At 43.0% G+C, this 22575-nt stretch overlaps 1 long non-coding RNA gene across 1 annotated transcript; it reads left to right on the forward strand.

Annotated features, from left to right (window-relative positions):
• Positions 1-1123: 1123 nt before the first annotated feature.
• Positions 1124-16631, forward strand: LOC115276666. Its single transcript, XR_003902048.1, has 2 exons — positions 1124-1879; positions 15933-16631. It is a non-coding gene; the product is annotated as an uncharacterized LOC115276666 (long non-coding RNA).
• Positions 16632-22575: the final 5944 nt, after the last annotated feature.

A 22575-nucleotide genomic window follows, 5' to 3' on the forward strand; every position in this document is an offset into this window, starting at 1 on the left:
ACAACCCCAAGATCAAGAGTTGTATGCTCCACCGACTGAACCAGCTGGGCATGCCCTTTCTTGATGCACTTTTGTGGTCTCTGAGCTGTAGAGAGTAGGATGATTATTTGTTCAGATTTCTATCATTATGAAGCATAACCACAAATTTCCTCCCTCATCTAATTTACAGTATTAAGACAGCATTATTGTTTATTCAAACAAACACAATAAGAGATGAACGTAATATGTTATTCACTTATATTTTCCACTCACCACCTAGTGACTCTTCTCAGAGAAAAAAAAAAAAAAAAGAAAAAGAAAAAAATGTACTCCAAGTTGAATTTTTGACTTCAATAAGCAGAGAAACATCTGACAGATGGTTTTGCCTTACAAAGAAAGGAAGAAATTTAACTCTGTAATACCAAGTATTCCATTAAAGACAAAAAGTCTATTTTCTTTGTTGTTGTTTAAAATTTTTTTTTAATGTTTTATTTTTGAGAGAGACAGAGCACGGGTAGGAGAGGGGCAGAGAGAGGGAGACAGAATCTGAAGCAGGCTGTTGTACTCAGATTTTAATATCGCCCCCTAAAACCAGAGATTACCTGGGAGACCGAATCACGCATACAAAAGCAAAGGGCTTTATTACGAATTTAGGCCCAGCCAGCCTAAACTCACAGACTTACTGGATCCACGTGGAGTAAGCCCTGAACAAAGGCAGAGTAGGGCTTTTATGAGTTTGGGAAGGGGGAGTTACAGGAAATACAGTGATCCAATCATTATTATACAATATTATTGACAGCAGGTTTAACCATTCACATTGCCTAGAGTATTTGTTACTTTTGGTGGGACCCAATCACAACATTTAGAGTATTGACCAATCACAGAGTGGGCCCAGGACCCTCACGTAGGGCGTGACTAGTCTTAGCCTCCATCTTTAGGCCTGCCCTTAGAATGTTACAAGGGTGGTCCCTTTTGCCTTGGGCAATGTGTGCCCTTCTATTGTTTCATGGAGTCAGTTTCAGACCTGCATCCTTACAGCTCCAGGCTCTGAGCTGTCAGCACAGATGCAGGGCTTGAACCCACAAGCTGTGAGATCACAATCTGAGCCAAAGTCAGATGCTTAACCAACTGAGCCACACAGGCACCCCTCATTTAAAAAAAAATATTACATGATCGAAAGCACTAGAAGTGGAAGCATAACTTAACAGCTTTCTGGAGGGCAAGTTTGCAACAAGTGTGGAAGTCTTTCAGAATGCACAGACTCTGAAGATCTCTCTCCAGCAGTATGAAAATACACATGTAAGAACAGGAGATTGGTTAAATACTCATACACACATTATGTGGAGAAGTACTCAGCTATAAAAAAGAATGTGGAAGATCTCTATGTTACAATTTCTCAGAGATACTGTTAACAGCAAAGTGCAAAAGAACATACGTAGAAAGCTACATTCTGCTTAAGGAGGAAAATAAGAAAACATATGCATATCTGCTTACCTTGAAAAAGGAAACATAGGAGATCAACCTAGAAGAAATGACGTTGAGTGAAGTACAGGATTAAAGGGATAGCAGGCAGAATGACATTTACCATATAAAAGGGCATCTAGTTCTGACTTCTGGAAACATGTAAATATCATGTGCGCACAAAGGGCAAAATGCTCTGAGTCATCATTCTCCCCCCACCCTTACCCCCCAGGCTGAACACAGGATCTGGCTGGAGGGTTTGGCAATTGAATAGAATAGGAACTCAGACTTCCTGACATCCCAACTTGCTGTCCAGACTCTTCAGAACTGGAAAGAACCATACAGATGTGGCCCAACCCTCCTCTCTTAACAGATGAGAAACCAAATCCCAGCAGGATAAGCAACATCAGGTGTCAAAACCAGTACTTCTGCGTCCAAGGTCTGGCACTTTTTTTTTTCCCCTGAAACCAACTAATTTGAGTCGAACAAAATGTGCTTTGTGTACCTCAATAAGTTTTTACTTATTGATATTTTTAATTTCTTATTAAACAATAACTGATTAACATTTCCTTTTCCTCTTTTCTTTTTCTCTTTCATCCTTATGATCACTTTGACTCCAAAAGGATTTTCGACTGAAATACGACTGTAAGAGAGGCATTCTCATGGGTGGTGGGATGCAAAGTGAAGGTGCCCTGCCCTCAGTGGGGACAGCTGGGCACAAACAGGTGCGGAGCAGTGTAAATGCAGTCATGAGCTGGAACCAGTATAAATGCCATCACTGAAGTCCTCTTGGTTTGGACGGATCATGAGCAACTTCCCAGAGGCAGAGTTGTTTAAGCCTCATCTCAAAAAAGTAAACGGGAGCTTTTCAAGTTATTTGGAGCCCAGGAAGGAAGGGGTCCTCACCAGAGACGTAGCAGGTGTGACAGAGCAGAGGCAGTAAGCTTTAGTCCTTGCTATGCTCTTTTTAAAGATTTTTTTAAATGTTTATTTATTTTTGAGAGAGAGAGACAGAACATGAGTGGGGGAGGGGCAGAGAGAGATGGAGAGGCAGAATCTGAAGCAGGCTCCAGGCTCTGAGCTGTCAGCACAGAGCCTGATGCAGGGTTCTTGAACCCACAAAGCACGAGATCATGACTTGAGCTGAAGTCAAACACTCAACTGACAGATCCACCTACGCACCCCTAGTCCTTGCTATGCTCTTTAGACTTAAAAAAAAAAAAAAGGGGGGGGGGGCGCCCAGGTGGCTCAGTCAGTTGAGCGCTCAACTCTTGGTTTTGGCTCAGGTCAGATCTCGCAATTCATGGGTTTGAGCCTCCAGGTTGGGCTCTCTCTCTCTGTCTCCCCCTTTCCCTCACCCCCCCAATAAATAAATAAACTTAAAAAGGAACTGACTTAATTAGTTCATCAGTTATAATATCACATCTCACATTCTGCCATTCTGCTAACTGCTTATGCTTTTTACTGATGTCTTTTCAAAAATGAGTAATTAATTTGGCTCCTCCTATGTTGAATCCACTCCATTTCACAAGTTGGCTAAAAGGTTTTAAATACTTAGTGCAGTGTAGTGGTAACCCGCAGCCCTCCCCCACCACACACTCCACAAAGCTGTGTCCATTTTCATGCGCTGAGCCCTGAGTGACGACGTGCTCTGCTGTAGAAATCACAGGTGCGAACACAGGGGACGGGAGGGGGCTGGCCGGGGAAGAGAGGAGGTATCATCGCTCACCCTAGGTAGACTAGTTTCAGCTCTTGTTGTATTGGTTTAAAACAAATTTTTTAACGTTTATTTATTTTTGTGAGAGAGACAGAGAGAAGAGGGGGAAGGGCACTGAGAGAGGGAGACGCAGAATCTGAAGCAGGCTCCAGGCTCCGAGCTGTCAGCACAGAGCCCAGTGTAGGGCTTGAGCCCACGAATCATGTATCATATTGGTTTAACTACTGCCCCTTCCTTGAAGGCAAGAACCAAGCCTGACAGTGCCTAAAAGTCACTCTGGAGTCTCCTCCTCACACATCCGCCGTTTCTATCACTGAGTCCTGTCCATTTTACCTCGTGCGTGTTTTTCAAATACACCCATTTCTCTCCATCTTTATCACTACCTCCGTATTTGGAGCCACCACGATCTCTCCTGTGGATTACCACAACTGGTCTCCTTGCATCATTGCTAATCCTTCCGTAATCCTCTCTAATCTATTGTCCACACGGCAGCCAGTGTAATCTTCGAGAAATGTAAGCCTAATCATGTTCAACTCTCACACAGCCTTGAAATCACGCAGTAACTTCCAACTCTTCTTGGTATAAAGATGTGGCCCGTCTCATCGCACCCCCAGTGGGAACAGAGACCCCGAGTCAAGCCTTTAGGACTCTGCGTCTCTGTTCTCGGCAGCAAGGTGGGGAAGGACAACCCTTGTCATCGGATGCCTCATGTCCTTAGTTGGCCACAAATGAATGCTTCATGTATCATTCATTTACTTAGCACCTAGAGATCTTTCTGTATTGGCAACTAGAAAGCTATTTCTTTTTTCCTAATGACCACACGACATTTCATTGGGCTGATGTTCTCTAATTTATTTAACCAGTCCCCATCCCACTTCAGATTTGTCCAAGGCTATAGGCACACATTATTTTACATATATCTCCGTCAAGTATTCTTTTTCAAAATTATTTTTAGCTCTTCCTAAAACATTCTTCCTCTTCCTGTATCTTCCATATAAAGTGTTGATTCAAAATCCTTCCTAAAAAATCCTCTTGGAATTTTGCTCAGATAATTGCAAAAATATATATAGGGCGTATGTAAAGAATGAACAATGAGGATATGGAATATGATTTTTCCACAGTCTGACACAAGCTAGTCTATGTGAGTAATACTTTTGTGCAAGAAGCCAAAAAAGAAATAGCAAATTAGAAGCATAATTCAAAAAAGGAAAGAAAATGCAGTTTTGTTGAACTGTTGAACTGAATCTCCTTCTAGTGATTACAAGGAGACCGTGATTAGTGTCCCACACCTGGGAAGCAGACACTGTCTCTATATCCTAGTGTGTGGACACAGCAGGAAACAAACATGCACATGCACGCATATGCAAAGTTCCCAGGTGGCGAGGGGGCACCAGGTGATGGAATAAATAGCAAGAGCTGGGAACTGGGTGGCCAGGGGAGCTCGCCCTGGGAAGACACATTCAAAATGAGCTCTGAGTGACAAAGGATCTGGCTCTGCAAAACCCCAATGGGAGAGCATTTCCGGCAGAGGGAACCGCCCAGGGCAAAAGGCCTGGGGCAGGTGTGAGTCAGGCCGGCTGGAGAAGCCGAGAGTGTGTGGAGTTGCTGAGGGGAAGTCCGGTGAAGCGGAGACAGGCCGGCTGAGACAGACAAACACCATACCATCTCCCTTACAAGTGGAATCAGAAAACAAACAAACCAACAGAACAACAAAAACCAGGGCTCCCAGGTGGCTCCGTTGGTTAAGTGTCTGATTCTTGATTTCGGCTCAGGTCATAACCTCAGAGTTCAAGAGACTGAGCCCTGTATCAGGCTCTGTGCTGACTGCGGATTCTCTCTCTCTCAAAATAATAAACAGACATTTAAAACAACAATAGACACCAAGCTCAGATACAAAGAAGAGACTGGTAGTCGCCGAGGTGGGGGCAGGGGTGGAAGAAATAGGTGCAGATGCTGCACACGAATTCAGCCTCAGTCCTTCCATCTTGACCCAGAGTTACCTTCTGGGCCTGCACTCGGAGCGCTACATGACTCTCCCCAGGTGCAAGGGTGAGAGAACCATGTTCCAGACCTGCCCGAGCTAGGCGCCATGCATGAAGTCTCACACACTTTCCGACAGCGTCCCAATAAAAAGTCAGGGACAGAAATCCTCCGCGGCAACCCACTCTGGGCTTCTCTCCCTTTTGAGAGCTTATACTTACCCTCAGTAAACTCGATCGCTTGGCTCACCCTCTGTCGTCCCTGAGATTCGTTCTTCCACTCCAAGAGACAAGGACCAGTGTGTCCCACCCTCCTGTGACAGTGCATTTGTTACACCTGACGAGCCACAGCTGGTACATCAGTAACTGAAATCCGCAGTTCAGATTTTGGTTCACTGTTGGAGTTGCATATTCTGTGGGTTTTATGTAACGACATCTATCCACCATTGAAGTATCAGACAGAATGTTTTCACTGCCTTAAAAATTCTCCCTCCCTCCCTCCAGGCTCCTGGCAACCACTGACCTTTTACTGTCTCCATCAATTCCTCTTTTCCAGAATGTCCTATAGTTAGAATCCTACAGTATGTGGACTTTTCCCCCTAATTTTTAAAGTTTATTTATTTATTTTGAGAGAGAGTGAGCAAGAGAGAGAGCCCAAATGAGGGAGAAACAGAATACCAAGCAGGCTCTATGCCATCAGCACAGAGCTGGACGTCAGGCTCGAACTCACGAACTGTGAGATCATGACCTGAGCCGAGATTAAGAGTAGGACGCTTAACTGACTGCGTCACCCAGTTGCCCCCTGGCCTTTTCTGTCTGGCTTCTTTCACTTAACGATATGCATTTAAGTTTCCTCCATGTCATTTCACGGCTGGATGACATTTTTTGTTGTTAATTTTATTTTAGAGAGAGGAAATGTGCACAAGAGGGGGAGAGGGGCAGACTGAAAGGGAGAGAAGTTCAAGCAGTCTCCACGCTCAGCAAGGAGCCTGATGTAGGGCTCGATCCCACGACCCCGGGATCATGACCTGAGCTGAAATCAATAGTTGAATGCTCCAGTGACTGAGCCATGCAGGGATCTCTGTAGTTCATTTCTTTTTGAATAATATTCTATTCATCTATCTAGAGGTACCACAGCTTATATATCCATTCACCCCAGGGAAGGAAAGCTTAGGTTTTTAATTACAAGTTCTGTTTTAATGAGCTTTAAGTGGCTAATGATAAACTTCCAGATATACTCATTCATGGAAAATCTGGACTGAGGGTAAAGGCAAGCAGCATCAAAATGGATGAAAGCAGCTTACTAAACCTTGAAATTCATATTCTGGCTTAAAAAAGAGAAACTTTTCATTTGCTTATTCATGTTTTATTATACTTTGAAAATAAGGAGCACTTGGATGGCTCAGTCAGTTAAGAATCCAACTCTTGGTCCTGGTTTGGGTCACAATCTCACAGTTTGTGGATTTGAGCTCTGCATTGGGCTTTGTGCAGGCGGTGAGAAGCTTGCTTGGAATTCTCTCTCTCTCTCTCTCTCTCTCTGCCTACCTCCTTGCTCACAAGAGTTCTCCTCACTCTTTCAAAATAAATAAACATTAAAAGAAAGAAAGGAAGGAAGGAAGGAAAGCAGGAAGGAAGGAAGGATGGAAGGAAGGAAGGAAATGATCAAATACCAGAAGATATTGAATATATTTTCTGTGTGAAGATGCATCAAGTCCATTTTATTTTTTTAAATGTTTTATTTATTTTTGAGACAGAGAAAATGGGGAGGGGAGGAGAGAGAAGGAGACACAGAATCAGAAGCAGGCTCCAGGCTCTGAGCTAGCTGTCAGCACAGAGCCTGACACGGGACTCGAACCCATGAACGTGAGATCATGACCTGAGCCAAAGTCAGAGGCTTAACCAGCCACCCAGGCGCCCCTCTAGTCCATTTTAATCCCAACAATTTGAGTAATACATTATGAGAAAACTAGAAAATGCAGGTTGGCAAAAATGAGAAAATGCCAATGACTATAATTTCTATTCCTTACCCAGATATAATCACCATTTGTATATCTGTATATCATTTGCATGATCTTTCAGATTTTCCTATGCACTTGTAGACATTTATGTATGACATCAAACTTATTTAAGTGGATATATAGTTGACTCTAATTATTCACAGGAGTTATGTTCTTTAAAGTCACCACAAACTCTGAATTATAGAACATTTAACCATTGCTCCTAGAGGAAATACAGGGTTAGGTTCCTATGAACCTCTGATTGCAGCATCTTCATCAACTGATCAATACATGATCTTATTTTATTTATGTTTCTGTTTAAAGACCACTTATTTAGTATATGTTGTTGATTCACTAACAATGAACTCATGGCCAGCTGCCCATAGCTCTGCCTGAACGAAGCTTATCCAACACACATATCTTCTCCATAAAGCACGTCACAGTCTTCTCGCACCTAGGAGCTCTAGTCTCCTTCAGCATTACAGGAAGTGTCATTTAAACCAGAAAAGAACACCAAAACAAAAAGTGAAAAACATGGCACCAAATAGCAAAATGGACTTGCCTGCAGCATGAGCTAAAACAAGAAGGCAGAGAATTAATTGTCCTACCTCAGCTGGGAAAGTATGCATCGGGCAACTTCCACTTTTGGCCTCTCTGGGCATGTCTGCACATGACTATGAAAACACCATGAGGACTAATTTGGGGATAACTAATAACTTCTAGCAAGTAGGCAGAGTGACAAACTTGGAATCTGCAATTAAGATGTTTGATTGTATATGTGCCAAGTCAATCGTGCTGTTCTGTAGCTGAAACTTTTTCCTCAATATAGGACTAACCATCTTCCACATAATTTCATGTACTTCTACAGGATCATCTATAATGGGTTGGTGAGTATTTTATTGTATGAATACAAGAAAATTGATTGAGACAATCAAGTCATTTCCTGTGGTTGTTCTAACAGATTGCCACAAGCCCGGTAGCTTAAAACAACTGAAATTTATCGTCTCATAGTTCTGGGAGCCAGAAGTCCAAAGTCATCTCACTTGGATGAAATCAACATATTGGCAGCGCCATTCTCCCTCCTGGGACTCTAGGGGAGAATCCACTCTTTGTTTCTTCCAACTTCTGGGGGCTGCTAGCTTTCCTTGGCTTGTGGCCACAGTATCAATCTTGAAAGCTGGGATCTTCAGATCTCTCCCTGCTACTTCTGGACGTGTCCTTCTTCTCTGTGTGTCAAATGTCCTTCTTACCTTTCTGTGAGACGGAGACCTGTGATTGCATCTAGGGCGCACTCTGAAAACCTAGGACATGAGCAGAGGAAAACTCAGGTATAGAGGTAATATGCAAATCACATTTGCCTGCATCAGGCCTAATGACAGTGTAATGCCCAAGATTTCAATATCACCCCCAAAAACCAGAGACCACCAGGGAGACCGAGTCAAGCATGCAAAAGCAAAGGGCAGTTTTATTACAGCTTAGGCTCGCCGGGCCTAAGTTCGGTCTCACAGCCTTCACCAACGCAGTGGATCCATACTGAGAGCCCCGAACAAAGGCTGAGTAGGGTTTTTATGGGGTTTGGGAAGGGGGAGTTACAAGAAATTGTGACACAGGTACAGTGATCCAATCATAATGGTACAACAGTATTGGCAGCAACTTTAACCATACACATTGTTCAGAGCGTTCATTACTTTTGGCAGGACCGAATTACAACATTAAAGTACCTTTAAAATCAACCAATTAGAGGGTGAGCCTAGGGTCTTGTTCGGCAACTATCGGGTTAACTTTAACATTAGGTAACAGGGTCCTATCTAAAGTTTCTATCCCTTAGGAATGTGGGGAGAGGTAGCTGGCCTTTCCTGATTGGATACCGCAAAGTGGTCTCTCCTGCCTTGGGAAATGTGTAATCACCTAATAGTTCTGATGAGACTGACCCCAAACCTCCTAGTTCAGAGGGGGACCTCTGTCATGGAGTCTGTTAGGTTCAGACTTTGTCCTTACAACAGCTTTTAGCAAGAAGGGAGCTCTGGGTGAGAGTGACTTCCGGGGTCTCCGCCTGGGAAATGAAGCTCAAGGTGGCAGTTGCAAGGGTCAGAAGGTCCAGTCTCACAACAGAGAGATCACAACCAGAGCTGATATTAAGAGTCAGAGCTAGGGGCGCTTGGGTGGCTCAATCAGTTGAGCGTCTGGCTTCGGCTCAGGTCATGATCTCACGGTTCGTGGGTTCGAGCCCTGGGTCGGGCTCGGTGCTGACCACTAGCTCAGAGCCTGGAGCCTGCTTCGGATTCTGTGTCTCCCTCTCTCTCTGACCCTTCCCTGCTCGTGCTGTATCTCTCTCAAAAATAAATTAAAAACATTAAAAAAAAAAAGTCAGAGGCTTAACAAACTGAGCCACCCAGGTGCCCCAAAAAGAGCATCCTTATCTCCAAAAATGAGGGAGGATAAAGGAGTCTGAATAAACATTTTTCCAAGGAAGATATATGAATGGCCATGAGACATGTAAAAAGATGCTCAACATCACTCACCATCAGAGAAATGCAAATCAAAACCACAGTGAGATATCACCCCATACCAGTCAGAATAGCTAGTATCAAGAAGATAAGAAATAGCAAGTGTAGGCAAGGTGTGGAGAAAAGAGAACCCTCGTGCACTGTTGGTAGGAATGTAAATTGGTGCAGTCATTGTGGAAAACAGTATAGAGCTTCTCCAAACATTGAAAACATAAATACTATATGATCCAGTAATTCCACTACTGGGTAATTATCTGAAGAAAAGGAAAACACTAATCCAAAAAGACATATGCACCTTTATGTTTACTGCAGCATTATTTATATACCCAAGATATGGAAGCAGCCCAAGTATCCATCCATAGATGGAGAAAGAAGATGTGGCACACATATGCAATGGAATTTACTTAGTCATAGAAAAGAATGAAATCTTGTCATTTGCAGCAACTACAGAGTCTTATGCTAAGTGAACTAAGTCAGAGAAAGACGAATACCGTATGATTTCACTTACACGTGGAATCTAAAAAACAAAACAAACAAAAACAGACATAAATACAGGGAGCAAACTATTGGTTGCCAGAGGGAAGGTGGGTGCAAGGATGGGCAAATTGGATTAAGAGGTATAAGCATCTGGTTCTAAAATAAGTCATGGAGATGAAAAGTGCAGCATAGGGAGTGTAATCAATAAATAAATTTATAATAACATTGGATGGTAATAGATGGCAACTACATTTTATAGAGGTGAACATTGCATAGCGTATGGAATTGTTGAATTACTAGGTTTTACATATGAAACTAACATAACATTATATATACCTCAATAATAGTTTTTTAAAAATAGTTTATTGTCAAATTGGTTTTCATACAACACCCAGTGCTTCTCCCCACAAGTGCCCTCCTCCATCACCACCACCTCTTTTCCCCCTTCCCCTTTCCCTTCAACCCTCAGTTCATTTTCAGTATTCAATAGTCTCTCAAGTTTTGCGTCCCTCTCTCTCCCCTACTCTCTTTCCCTCTTCCCCTCTCCCTGATCCTCCATTAGGTTTCTCCTGTTCTCCTGTTAGACCTATGAGTGCAAACATATGGTATCTGTCCTTCTCTGCCTGACTTATTTTGCTTAGCATGACACCCTTGAGGTCCATCCACTTTCCTACAAATGGCCAGATTTCATTCTTTCTCATTGCCATGTAATACTCCATTGTATATATATATACCACTTCTTCTTGATCCACTCATCAGGTGATGGACATTTAGGCTCTTCCCATCTGGCCCTGGGCTCTTATTTGTTGGGAGATTTTTTATAACAGATTCAATTACTTCACTGGTGATCAGTCTATTCATGCTTTCTATCTCTTCCCATTTGAATTTTGGCAGTGCATGTGCATTTAGGAATTTGTCCATTTCTTCTAGGTTGTCCAGTTTGTTGGCATATAATTTTTCATAGTAATCTCTGATGATTTCGTGTATTTCTATGGGATTGGTTGTAATAGATCCTTTTTCATTCATGATTTTGTTTATCTGGGTTCTCTCTTTTCTTTCTGAGGAGCCTGGCTGGAGGTTTATCAATTTTATTTATTTTTTCAAAGAACAAACTCTTGGTTTCATTGATCTCCTCAACTGTTTTTTTGGATTCTATATTACCTACTTCTGCCCTGATCTTTATTATTTCTTTTCTTCTGCTGGGTTTAGGATGCTCTTGCTGCTCCCCTTCTAGTTCCAGTAGGTGCTGTGTTAGATTTTGAATTTGTGCTTTTTCTAGTTTGTTGAAATAGGCCTGGATTGCAATATAGATTCCTCTTAGGACTGCCTTTTCTGTGTCCCAGAGATTTTGGATTGTTGTATTTTCGTTTTCATTTGTTTCCATATATTTTTTAATTTCTTCTCTAATTTCCTGATTAGCCCAATCATTCTTTGGTAGGGTGGTTTTTAACCTCCATTTTTTTGGAGGTTTTCCAGACTTTATCCTGTGGTTAATTTCAAGTTTCACGGCATTGTGATCTGAAAGTGTGCATGGTATGATCTCTATTCCTTTATACTTATGGAGGGCTGCTTTATGCCCCAGTATGTGATCTATCTTGGAAAATGTACCATGTGCACTCGAGAATAAGGTGAATTTCCTAACTTCAGGATGCAGAGTTCTAAATATATCTATCAATTCCATCTGTTCCAATGTGTCATTCAGGTCCATTTTTTCTTTCGTGATTTTCTGTCTGGTTGATCTATCCATTGCTGTCAGTGGAGTATTGAAGTTCCCTGCAATTAGCACATTCTTATCAATAAGATTGTTTCTGTCTGTGATTAATTGTTTTATGTATTTGGGCGCTCCCGAATTTGGCGCATAGATATTTATAATTGTTAGCTCTTCCTGATGGAGAGACCCTGTAATTATTATATAATGTCTTTCTTCATCTCTTGTTACTGCCTTTATTTTAAAGTCCAGTCTGTCTGATATAAGTATGGCTACTCTGCCTTTTTTTTGGCTTCCAATTGCATGATAGATATTTCTCCATCCCATTACTTTCAACCTGAAGGTGTCTTCAGGTCGAAAATGAGTCTCTTGTAGACAGCAAATAGATGGACTTTGTTTTTTTATCCATTCTGCTACCCTGTGTTGTTTGGTTGGAGCATTCAGTCCATTTACATTCAGTGTTATTATTAAAAAATGGGGGTTTAGAGTCATTGTGTTCTCCGTGAAATTCATGTTTATAGTGTGTCTCTGGCACCTTGTATTCTTTGCAACTATTCCCTCACAGAGTCCCTCTTAGGATTTCTTGTAGGGCTGGTTTGGTGTTCATGAAATCTCTCAATTTTTTATTTGGGAACACCTTTATCTCTCCTATTTTGAATGACAGGCTTGCTGGATAAAGGATTCCTGGCTGCATGTTTTTTCTGTTCATCACATTGAAGATTTCCTGCCATTCCTTCCTGGCCTGCCAAGTTTCATTAGATAGGTCTGTAACCATTCTGATAAGTTTCCTTTTGTACATGAGGGCCCTTTTCTCCCTAGCTGCTCTCAGAATTCTTTATCATTATATTTTGCCAGTTTCACTATGATATGTCGTGCCAATGTTCGATTCAAATTATGTCTTAAGGGGGTTCTTTGTACCTCTTGTATTTGAATGTCTATTTATTTCCCCAGATTTGGGAAATTCTCAGTTATAATTTGTTCTAGTATCCCTTCAGGTCCGTTCTCTCTTTCTTCCTCTTCCAGAATTCCTATGATACAGATGTTGTTCCATTTGATTGTATCACTCAGGTCTTGAATTCTCCTTTCCCACTCCTGGATCTATTTCTCTCTTTTTTTTTTCAGCTTCCTCTTTTGCTATAACTATATCTTGTAATTCACCTATTCTTCTCTCTGCCTCTTCAATCCTTGAGGTTGCTGCCTCCATTTTATTTCACCTCATTTATAGCCTTTTTTTTTAACTCATCACACCTATTTTCAAAGTTCTTAGTCATTGTCTCAGTTGCTTCTTTGATGCTTTTTTCAACCCCAGCAATTAATTTTATGACAAGGTTTTAAAATTCTTGTTCAGTGATGTTGTTTAGGTCTGTGTTGAGCAGTTCTGTGGCTGTGACTTCTTCCTGGAGGTTCTTCAGGGGAGAGTTCCTTTGTTTTGTCATTTTGGCTAGTTTTATGTCCCTTGTCAGTTTTAAAAAGCTCGTTGTGTTTTGTGTACCTGTCAATATTGCTCTGTTAAAGGAGGCTTTTTGACTGTCCAGAGCCTGTGATTTCAGGAAATATTCTTTTAATGGTGTCTCTCAGTTTCTCTTGTTGTGCCTTTGAATATTTTATTTCCCTACTCGCCTTCATGCACACTTTGGCTTATTTCTTGGGGCATCTCTAAAAAGGAAAACAGACAGACAAACACAGAGGGAACAGAAGCACAGAAACGCACAGACAAATCAAACAAACAAATAAAATCGGGAAAGGAAGGAAAGAAAATGGAGAGGAAAGAGAAGAAAAGAAGGGAAGAAAAAAATAAAGGGGGGCAGAGACAACAAACTACTATGGACAGTCTAAAGTGTATGACCAGTTGAGGGGAGAGATAAGGATGAGATACAGGAGAATATATCTGGATTGGAAGAAAAAAGAATAAAAAAGGGAGAAAGGGGAAAGGAAAATAAGGAGTAAAAATTAAAAAAAAATTTTAAGTAAAAAAGGTAATAATAATAAAAAATAAGTACAAAAAAAGCAGCCCCCTTGTGGATAGGCCTGGTTTGGTGTAGTAGGTCTCGGGGGCTGCTCTCAGAGGCCCAGCCCTGGTGGCTACAGATAGTAGAATGGTGGTGCCCCAAGCTCCACTGGAACTAAGCGCTGCTGGACACTCTAATGAGTCCAATCTCCTTGGGCTGCAGCTGAGCCAAGTTGTATTTTCCAGGCCCGCCTCACTTCAAAATCCTAGTCCATGCACTTTTATGCTACCACAGATGAGATGTACTTGCTTTGGAGGCTGGCTTCTTAGTCAGGATCTCGTAGGTGGAGGGAGCAGTTTCTCTAGGTGCTGGCAGAGATTTGTGCTGCCGCTGCTGGAGGCAAGGTGCACACCCTCACAGACACCACCGGAGACTCCCAGCCCCCAGCCAGGATAGCGATCATGTAGGGGGAGGGCTCAGTTTATCTTGGCGCAGGCCAGGATTTGCGCTGCTGCTGCCTGAGGCGAGGTGTGCTGCCTGAGGTGAGGTGCACAGCAGGAGGCGAAGTGCATGCCCTTACAGGCACCACCGCCAACTCCCAGCTCCCAGTCAGGATCGTAATCGCTTTGGGGGAGGGATCAGTTTCTCTTGGCACTGGCAGGGATTCATGCTGCTGCTGCCCGAGGCGCCTGGTGCTGCCGGAAATGGGCTGCGGGCTCCTGCAGCTGAAGCATGCACCCCTGCCTCCACCACCGCCAACTCCTTGCCAGGATTGCTTAGTGGTGGGGGCTATTTTTTTCCCTGTTTGCACCCGGGATTTGGAATTCGCGCGGCCAATGCTGGAGGCGAGATCCGCTGTGTAAATGAGGTGTGTGCTCCCACTCACGCAGCCGAGGCCAAAGTGAGCGCCCCTGGGGCTGCCACTGCAGCAGCCACCAACGCCCTGCCGGGATGGTGCAAGGCTTGAAGCTGTTCTTTCCCTTGTGCCACCCCGGTTCGGGATTTGCGCTGCCCAGCGGTTATATATGGAGTGAGAGTTTTTCTCTCCATGTGGGCTTAAACATTCTTTATCTCTTCCCTAGAGACAGTACTATGAGCGTGTTTGATTTTTCTTTCTCTTCCCTTTGTCTCTCAGGGGCTCCGCCTGCTTACCCCATGTTGGGCTGGGGCTCCCACCTCTCCTGCCCATCTCGGGCTGGCCCGTTTTCCAATCTCCCCAGTTCTCACTCACTCAGGCATCTTTGAGGTTGTCTTCTTTCTAGAGTTTGTATTTTCTCCTTCCACTCTTGCAGACAAGAGTAATGTCCTTCTCAGTTCGATAGATGGGGCAGACAAAGATTACAGAGCTCCCTTCCTCTCTGCCATCTTGGCTCCAATAATAAAGTTTTTAAAATGTACCTAATGGGGCACCTGGGTGGCTCAGTCAGTTAAGCATCCAACTTCGGCCCATATCATGGTCTCATTCATGAGTTTGAGGCTGGTGTTGGGCTCTGTGCTGACAGCTCAGAGCCTTGAACCCACTTCAGATTCTGTATCTTTCTCTCTCACTGTCCCACTCTTGCTCATGCTCTGTCTCTGTCTTTCTCAAAACTAAATAAACATTATTTTTTTAATTTACCTAATTTCTTTTTTTCCCCATAATACCCTGAGTCAATCCTCTGTAATTAAAGGAAACTAGATGGGTTTCTATCTAAATCTATATACCCCAAATTGCAATTCTTTGATCCCAAATAAACACTTTGCCTCTTAAACAGGTTTCTTGTATGCATGTTGTATGTATATATTTTAAGATTTCCTTTCTGTGTAATCTCTACACCTAGCGTAAAGATCGAACTTACAAGCCTGAGATGTGAGCATGTGAGCATGCTCTACCAAACGAGCTGGTCAGGCACCACAGGTTTCTTGTTTTTGGAATGATGCTATTCATATTAATATTAAATAAATATGTACTATATATGTCAATGTCCTGTATTGTTATGTATATCTCACATATGTCGTGTGTATGCATGTGCATGTCACCTTTTAGTTACTTCACCAGTTCATAAATGAATAACCTTTTAGAACCAAAATAGTAGGAAGGAAATGATCTCAGAAAAAGCAAGTGTCAATTTAGCTCCATGAAAACTCAATGCATGCTCGTATTTTTTCCATTGTGCAGCTGGCAGGTGACGGATCTGTGGATGGACCAGAACCAGCACTGTTCTTTGGGAATCTCTGCACTTCATTAAGAAGAATATAGGATCTGATTTCACCATAGGTGTCAGCCACACAACAAGTAACGGAAAATAGATCACCAGAAAGGTCTATATAATATAAAACCTTTTTTGAGAAGTGGTGGAGAGAAAAATCTTCCCGCAGGTAACTCATTCATTCATCCATTTACTGAATAGTCATGAATGGAATAACTACCAGGGTCAGGAGCTATGCTCCTTGGGTGGCATTACAGGGAAGAAAAAGGGATATTTTTTGCCCTCAAGGAGCACACTGTTGTAGGTTAGCTTATAGAATGTAATGAGTTAAACTTCTTCTGGAATGTAATGGGTTAACTTGCTTATGGAATGTACTGGATGATTTGTTGCAAACCATTCCCCAGCCCCTTTTTCTAAGGTCTGTCAAGGCCACGCCTACAGAAAATTGCTTAGTCACTGTCCCACTATGATTGGTCATTTTAGATGAACAAAGAACTAACTTGATAGGTTCCCGCCCAAACTGGTGATTGGTGTGTCATAATGTAATTGGCTAAAATAGAATCCTTTGTATGTCTATATAATTTCCTTTGTTCGGAGTAATTCTCTGCTCCTTACCATCTGGGGTTCAGGTTTGGCCCAGCTGTAAATAAAGTTTTGCCTCGCCTCAATTCGGCTTTGGTGGTCTTTTCAACATTAGCCTACAACACTCACATTCTCATGATTTACAGTACAGTCTGATGCATATGTGTACAGCTTTTAGTATTGGATTTCAGAGGGGCTGACCTAGCTTGGGGGACAGGAAGCTCTAATAGGAGGCTACATCTGAACCCTAAAGATAGGTAGACATGGGATGCCTGGGCAGCTCAGTGGGTTAAACATACAACTTTGGCTCAGGTTATGATCTCACAGTTCATGAATTTGAGCTCCAAATTGGGTTCTCTGTTGTCAGCATTGAGCCCACTTCAGATCCTCTGTTCCCAACCTGCCTCTTCCCTCTCCCCAGCTCGTGTTCTCTCTCTCTCTCTCTCTCTCAAAAATAAGGAAACATTAAGTAAGTAAGTAAATAAACAAATAAATAAAGGTAGGCAGGCAACATGAAGGTGATGGTAAGAGGTGGAGGAGCTATTGGTAGATGTGCTGACAGCCAGAAGGGACCAACACGTCATACAGGCAGGAATATTGATCCTTCCTGGGAATTCATAAATACTCTGATGGCTACACATGTTCATATTGGCATGATTTTGAACAATTTTTTCATCACATAAAAGAAAAATGAGAGCTATGGGTTTTTTTCCCTAGCTGCTCTACATTCATATTTTTTATTAAATTGCAAATGTCTGAGTAAAATAAGCTTTCTAAAAACTAGGCATTGTCTCTCCCACTATCAAGGCATAATGTGCAAAATGATTTGTCTTCAGGACAAAACCAATTTTCTCCCAAACGCAAGACGTGCTAACCTAAATAAGCTCACACAAAAGGGTCTCAAGGAAGTGGGGAATATTTTCAGTGTTTGTTTCACAGATGGTGATGGTTACTTCTGCAAGCCAAACATTTTAAATTCGTTTGAACAGAATCTTGTCCCGAGTCATGTAGTACATCTTCAAATAAAGGTTTCTTCCTGAAGAAATCTTCTTTCACCCAGGATCTGCTGCATTCTCCTGCTGACTTGTTGTTTTTTTTTTTTAAGTTTATTTATTTATTTTGAGAGAAAGGCGGGGGGGGAGGGCAGAATGAGAATTCCAAGAAAGCTTCGCACTGACAGTGCGAGCCACTGATGTGGGGCTCAAACCCATGAACCGTGAGATTATGACCTGAGCCAAAGTAGGGTGCTTACTGACTCAGCCACCCAGGTGCCCCTCTCTTTCTCTCTTTATTTATTTATTTATTTTTTAATGTTTTACTTATTTTTGATACAGAGAGAGAGCATGAGAGGGGGAGGGGCAGAGAGAGAAGGAGACACAGAACCGGAAGCAGGCTCCAGGCTCTGAGCTAGTTGTCAGCACAGAGCCTGACGTGGGGCTCAAACCCATGAACGTGAGATCTGACCTGAGCCGAAGTTGGAGGCTTAACCGACTGAGCCACCCAGGTGCCCCTCTCTCTTTTTTAAAAAACAGCAGCTTTATTATGTTTAATTCACATACTGTAGAATTCATCATTTAGAAACTACAGTACCTTGTTTATAGTATGTTCACAAAATTGTGCGGCTACTCTCTGGCTTTAGAAGACCTCATCAGTCCAAAAATAACCCATATTTGTTAGCAATGACTCCTCATCGCCCCTCCTCCCCTAGCCCCTGCCAACCATGAATCTAGTTTCTGAATGCCTCTATGGATTTGGCTATTCTGGAAACGTCATTTAAATGGAATCATACCCTATGTATTTTTCTTTTTTATGACTGGTTTATTTCACTCAGCATGTTTTCTTTATTTTAATTTTTTTTTAATTTTAATTTTTATTTTTTTTTAAGTAATTTCTACCAATATGGGACTCAAACTCATGACCCCAAGATCAATAGTTGCATCTCCACCAACTGCAATTTCTCTTGCATATATACCTAGGAGTGGAATTTCTGGATCATATAGTAACTCTACATTTAACTTTTTGAGAAACTTCTGGACTGTTTTCCAAAGTGGCTGCACCATGTGACCCTCCCAGCAGCAGTGTCTGAGGGTTTTTATTTCTCTATATGCTTGTCAGCACTTGTTATTGTCTGTCCTCTTTATTTTATTTTTATTTTAACCATCCATTGTGGTTTTAATTTTCATTTCCCTAGAGATTAGAGAATTTGGTCATCTTTTCATGTGCTTATTAGTTATTTGTACATGTTCCTTAGAGAGATGTCTATTCAGATCTTTTGTCCACTATAATTGTGTTATTTGACTTTTGATATTGAGTTGTAAAATTTCTTTATAGATCCTAGAGACAAGTCCTTTATCATATGATTTCTAAATTTCTCCTCTTCCATAGTTTGTGTTTATTTTCTTAAAGATATCCTCTGAAGCACAAAGAGTTTTCAAATTTTTAGGAAATCAAATCTATTTTTTCATTTATCATCACATGCACTTTTGTTTTCATATCTAAGAAACTATTACCTATTACCTATGAAGATTCATTCCTCTTTTCTTCTGTCTCACAGTTCTAGCTGTTTCGTGTAATTCTGTGATCCATTTTGACCTAATGTTTGTCTATGGTGTAAGGTAGGGGTCTGACTTCATTCTTTCGCATGTGGAGATCCAGTTGTCTTACTACTATTTGTTGAAAACACTATATTTCCCACCAAATTGTCTTGATGATCTTATAGAAATTAAGCTGTAGACTTCTACTTTTTTTCTTGTAAAATGAGCTCTTTTGATCTCTGTACCCTTTTATGATTTCATCCCATGTTGCAAACCATAGGGCCACCTTGGCCCTGAATCTGTCTGACTTTTCAGTGGAGGGGTCCATAATTCTCTAATTCCCTGTTTCTCTCCAATTCTAGAAAGAGAGAATCTGATTGGCTTGGCCCATTCTATAAGCTGGCTTCTGTTTTGATCAGACGTCTGCTGTTGTCCCATCAGCTCTGCCTGGGGTGGAGGCTTGGGGCCATTAGCCCACATCTAGGGTGACCAACTCATCCTGGTTTGCCTAGAACTTTTCTGGTTTTAGCACTGAATGTCTCACATCCCCCAAACGTTCTCACTCCTGGCCAGACCACCATGATTTGGCCTCCTCCTCGGTAACACTGTGTGTATGTAGGGTAAGCTGGGTCGTTTATAAGAGGGACAATGTGCACATTTAGCACAATGTTTTGACTCTCAGAGTAAAACACATTTGTAAGTGTGTTTTAAAAAAATGCAGTGCTAAAGCATTACCAATGTTCGTTGGGCAGAGCGTGCTCAGGGCCATAATGTGAGACAATTTTTAGATATGGCCCTTGGGAAGACCAAACAAACAAAACAGAAAGAAAAGCTATGTACACAAGATCTGAATCTAAGGATTGAAATCTTGTGGCCCACAGGTCAAACTCAGTCTTGCTTAGTCTGACTCAGTCTTACTCAGCCAACAGGTGGTTTTACAACATTTCTGTTTGAACACTTCACAGGCTGCCTGGCTCCTTCCTCCTTGTTAACCTCCACGTGCTCCTCCACGCAAACATCGCCTGCCTGATCCTGGTGTTTGAGCTTGTAGCCCCCGACCTAAAGAGGGCTGTTTCTGCTGTTCCTTGCCTGGCGGTGAGAAATACTATTGCCAGCTGCAAAAATGATTACTTGGGCATTGAAAACAATGGGTTAGTTTAAGTGCATGACACGACTGATTAGCTCACACTTCTTGAAAATCACCAGTACTGAAAGCGGAATCCCCATGAAAGTTTGAACTGGCATAGGGGACGAACTCGAAAGTTCACAAATCTGTGAAGATTTGGGTATCCCCGGAAGCAAACCCTGAGGTGAGGATCTGAGTGGGAACAGTTCAAGGGGAGGTGATCTCAGACAGCCCTGGAGGGAGTGGGAAGCTGACTGGGCAGAAAGCCAATAAAAGGCTTGTCCCTGGGAAATCAGGGAGAGAGTGAAGACCAGAGCCCCAGAGCTGTTCCTCAGGAGGAGTGAGGGAGCAGACTGGGGTATTTTTCCACCAAAGCCTGTCAGCCATTGCTTGAGAGCTGCTCCCTGCCCCAAAGAAAGCCCCAAAAGACAAGCGGCTGGCAGTTGAAATTCAGGCCACATCCACTGGCCCGTGCCCACTGAGGGCAGGGGGCTTGTCAGCCTGTCCCCCCGCCCCTGCCTACCCCACCACACTCTCTGCTGTCACCATAGTACCCATGTCTTATAGGAACACCAAATGTCTGTCCTGAAATGCAGGTAGTTTGAAATATTCGATTTTGTCCCTCAGCATTCTTGGCTGGGAGTGCCAGAGTGGCACTTGCTAAGAGAAACAGAAAAGAGATGTATTACCGAGTATCGTGTGGCTCCTGGAATCTCTGGGAGGCCCGGGAGCAGGGGGGCTGGGGGGCCACCACAACACAGGCTCTCCCAGCGGACTCCACTGCCCGGCCGGGGACTGCTCTGCACAGAGCTGTCACGGGGCACTGCCCCTTGCCTGTGTCCTGGGTGGAAATCAGTGAAGACCACCCAAAGGAGAACAAGCAGAGGCCCTTTGTGCAGAAGGTGCTGTAGCAAGGCAGTCTGCCACCATCACCTGCGTTCGGCAGAGGCTGGAGGACAGGCAGGGGAGTGAGGGCGCTGGAGGATGGGACACAGGGACGGCTTCCAGTACGGGCATCCTGTGCACCTGGGCATGTGGCTTTCTTGAGTTGGGCTTGAGTTGGAAGCGGAGTGAAAAATTAGAGAAGGGGGCTGTTACTGATCACGTCTTGACGCTTCGGGGCCGCATTGCTGCAGTTTGGCTTTCCTGGGCTCCACGGCTGCAGAGGTTTGGATCAGAGTTCTATTTGCACATGTGGTCTGACCATTGTCCAATTGTATCTTTGGTCTGTTACCCACCGAGTCACATGCCTCTGTTGCAGCCTTCTCCAGTTAGAATCAACCTGGCACCTGCTTCCTTGTGGTCTCCCTCTGCCCCCAACCCCCCACACTTTGCCAGCTTCTGAATGAGCCCCCTACTGTTGAAAGTAGAACCCAGATCAGCGGCCTGAGTTTCAGAGGATCACCTAGATCTTCCCCGGGGTAGGCACCTGTGGGGTATGTTCATCCACAAGAGAAAGGGGTTCAAAGACGCTGAGCAGCCACACAATATGACCACTGTCCACCAGATAAGTACAGCTGGTGACCAAAGATTTGCAAAACTCTGGAGTTTGGATCCAGAATGTTGCATGAATCAATACATAAGAAGAGAAATTATTTCTGTGGACATAGCCCTCCAGGGGGTGAAACTTAAGCCTATTCTTTCAGACAACATGCAGAAAAAAATTAAAAACACAAGGAAATCCTCATGCTTTCTCTACCAAAAAAATTTCTATGGTTACCATTTAGACACAGTGTATTTCTTTGGTCCTTAAAAAAATTTTTTTAGGGGTGCCTGGGTGGCCCAGTCAGTTGAACATCAGACTCGGCTTATGTCATGATCTCATGATTCAAGGGTTCGAGCCCCATGTTGGGCTCTGTGCTGACAGTTCAGAGCCTGGAGCCTGCTTCGGATTCTGTCTCTGTCTCTGTCTCTCTCTCTGTTTATTTTTGAGAGACCAGGGTGTCTGGGTGGCTCAGCTGGTTGAGCACCCAACTTCAGCTCAGGTCATGATCTAATGGTTTGTGGTTTCAAGCCCCGTGTCAGGCTCTGTGCTGACCTCTGGCTGAAGCCTGCTTCGAATTCTGTGTCTCTTTCTTTCTCTGCCCCTCCCCTGTTCATGCTCTCCCTGTCTGTTTCTCAAAAATAAATAAAATGTAAAAAAAAAAGTTAAAAAGAAAATATTTTTGAGAGACAGAGAATGGGCATGAGTAGAGAGACAGAGACACAGAATCTGAATGAGGCCCCAAGCTCTGAGCTGTCAGCACAGAGCCTGATGTGGGACTCGAACTCATGATCCGTGAGATCATGACCTGAGTTGAAGTCTGGCACTTAATGTGAACAGCCAGCCAGGTACCCTTGGTCCTTTTTAAAAAAGTATTGAGATCACAT

The sequence above is a fragment of the Suricata suricatta genome, chromosome 13 (assembly GCF_006229205.1).
Source record: "Suricata suricatta isolate VVHF042 chromosome 13, meerkat_22Aug2017_6uvM2_HiC, whole genome shotgun sequence".
NCBI lineage: Eukaryota > Metazoa > Chordata > Mammalia > Carnivora > Herpestidae > Suricata > Suricata suricatta.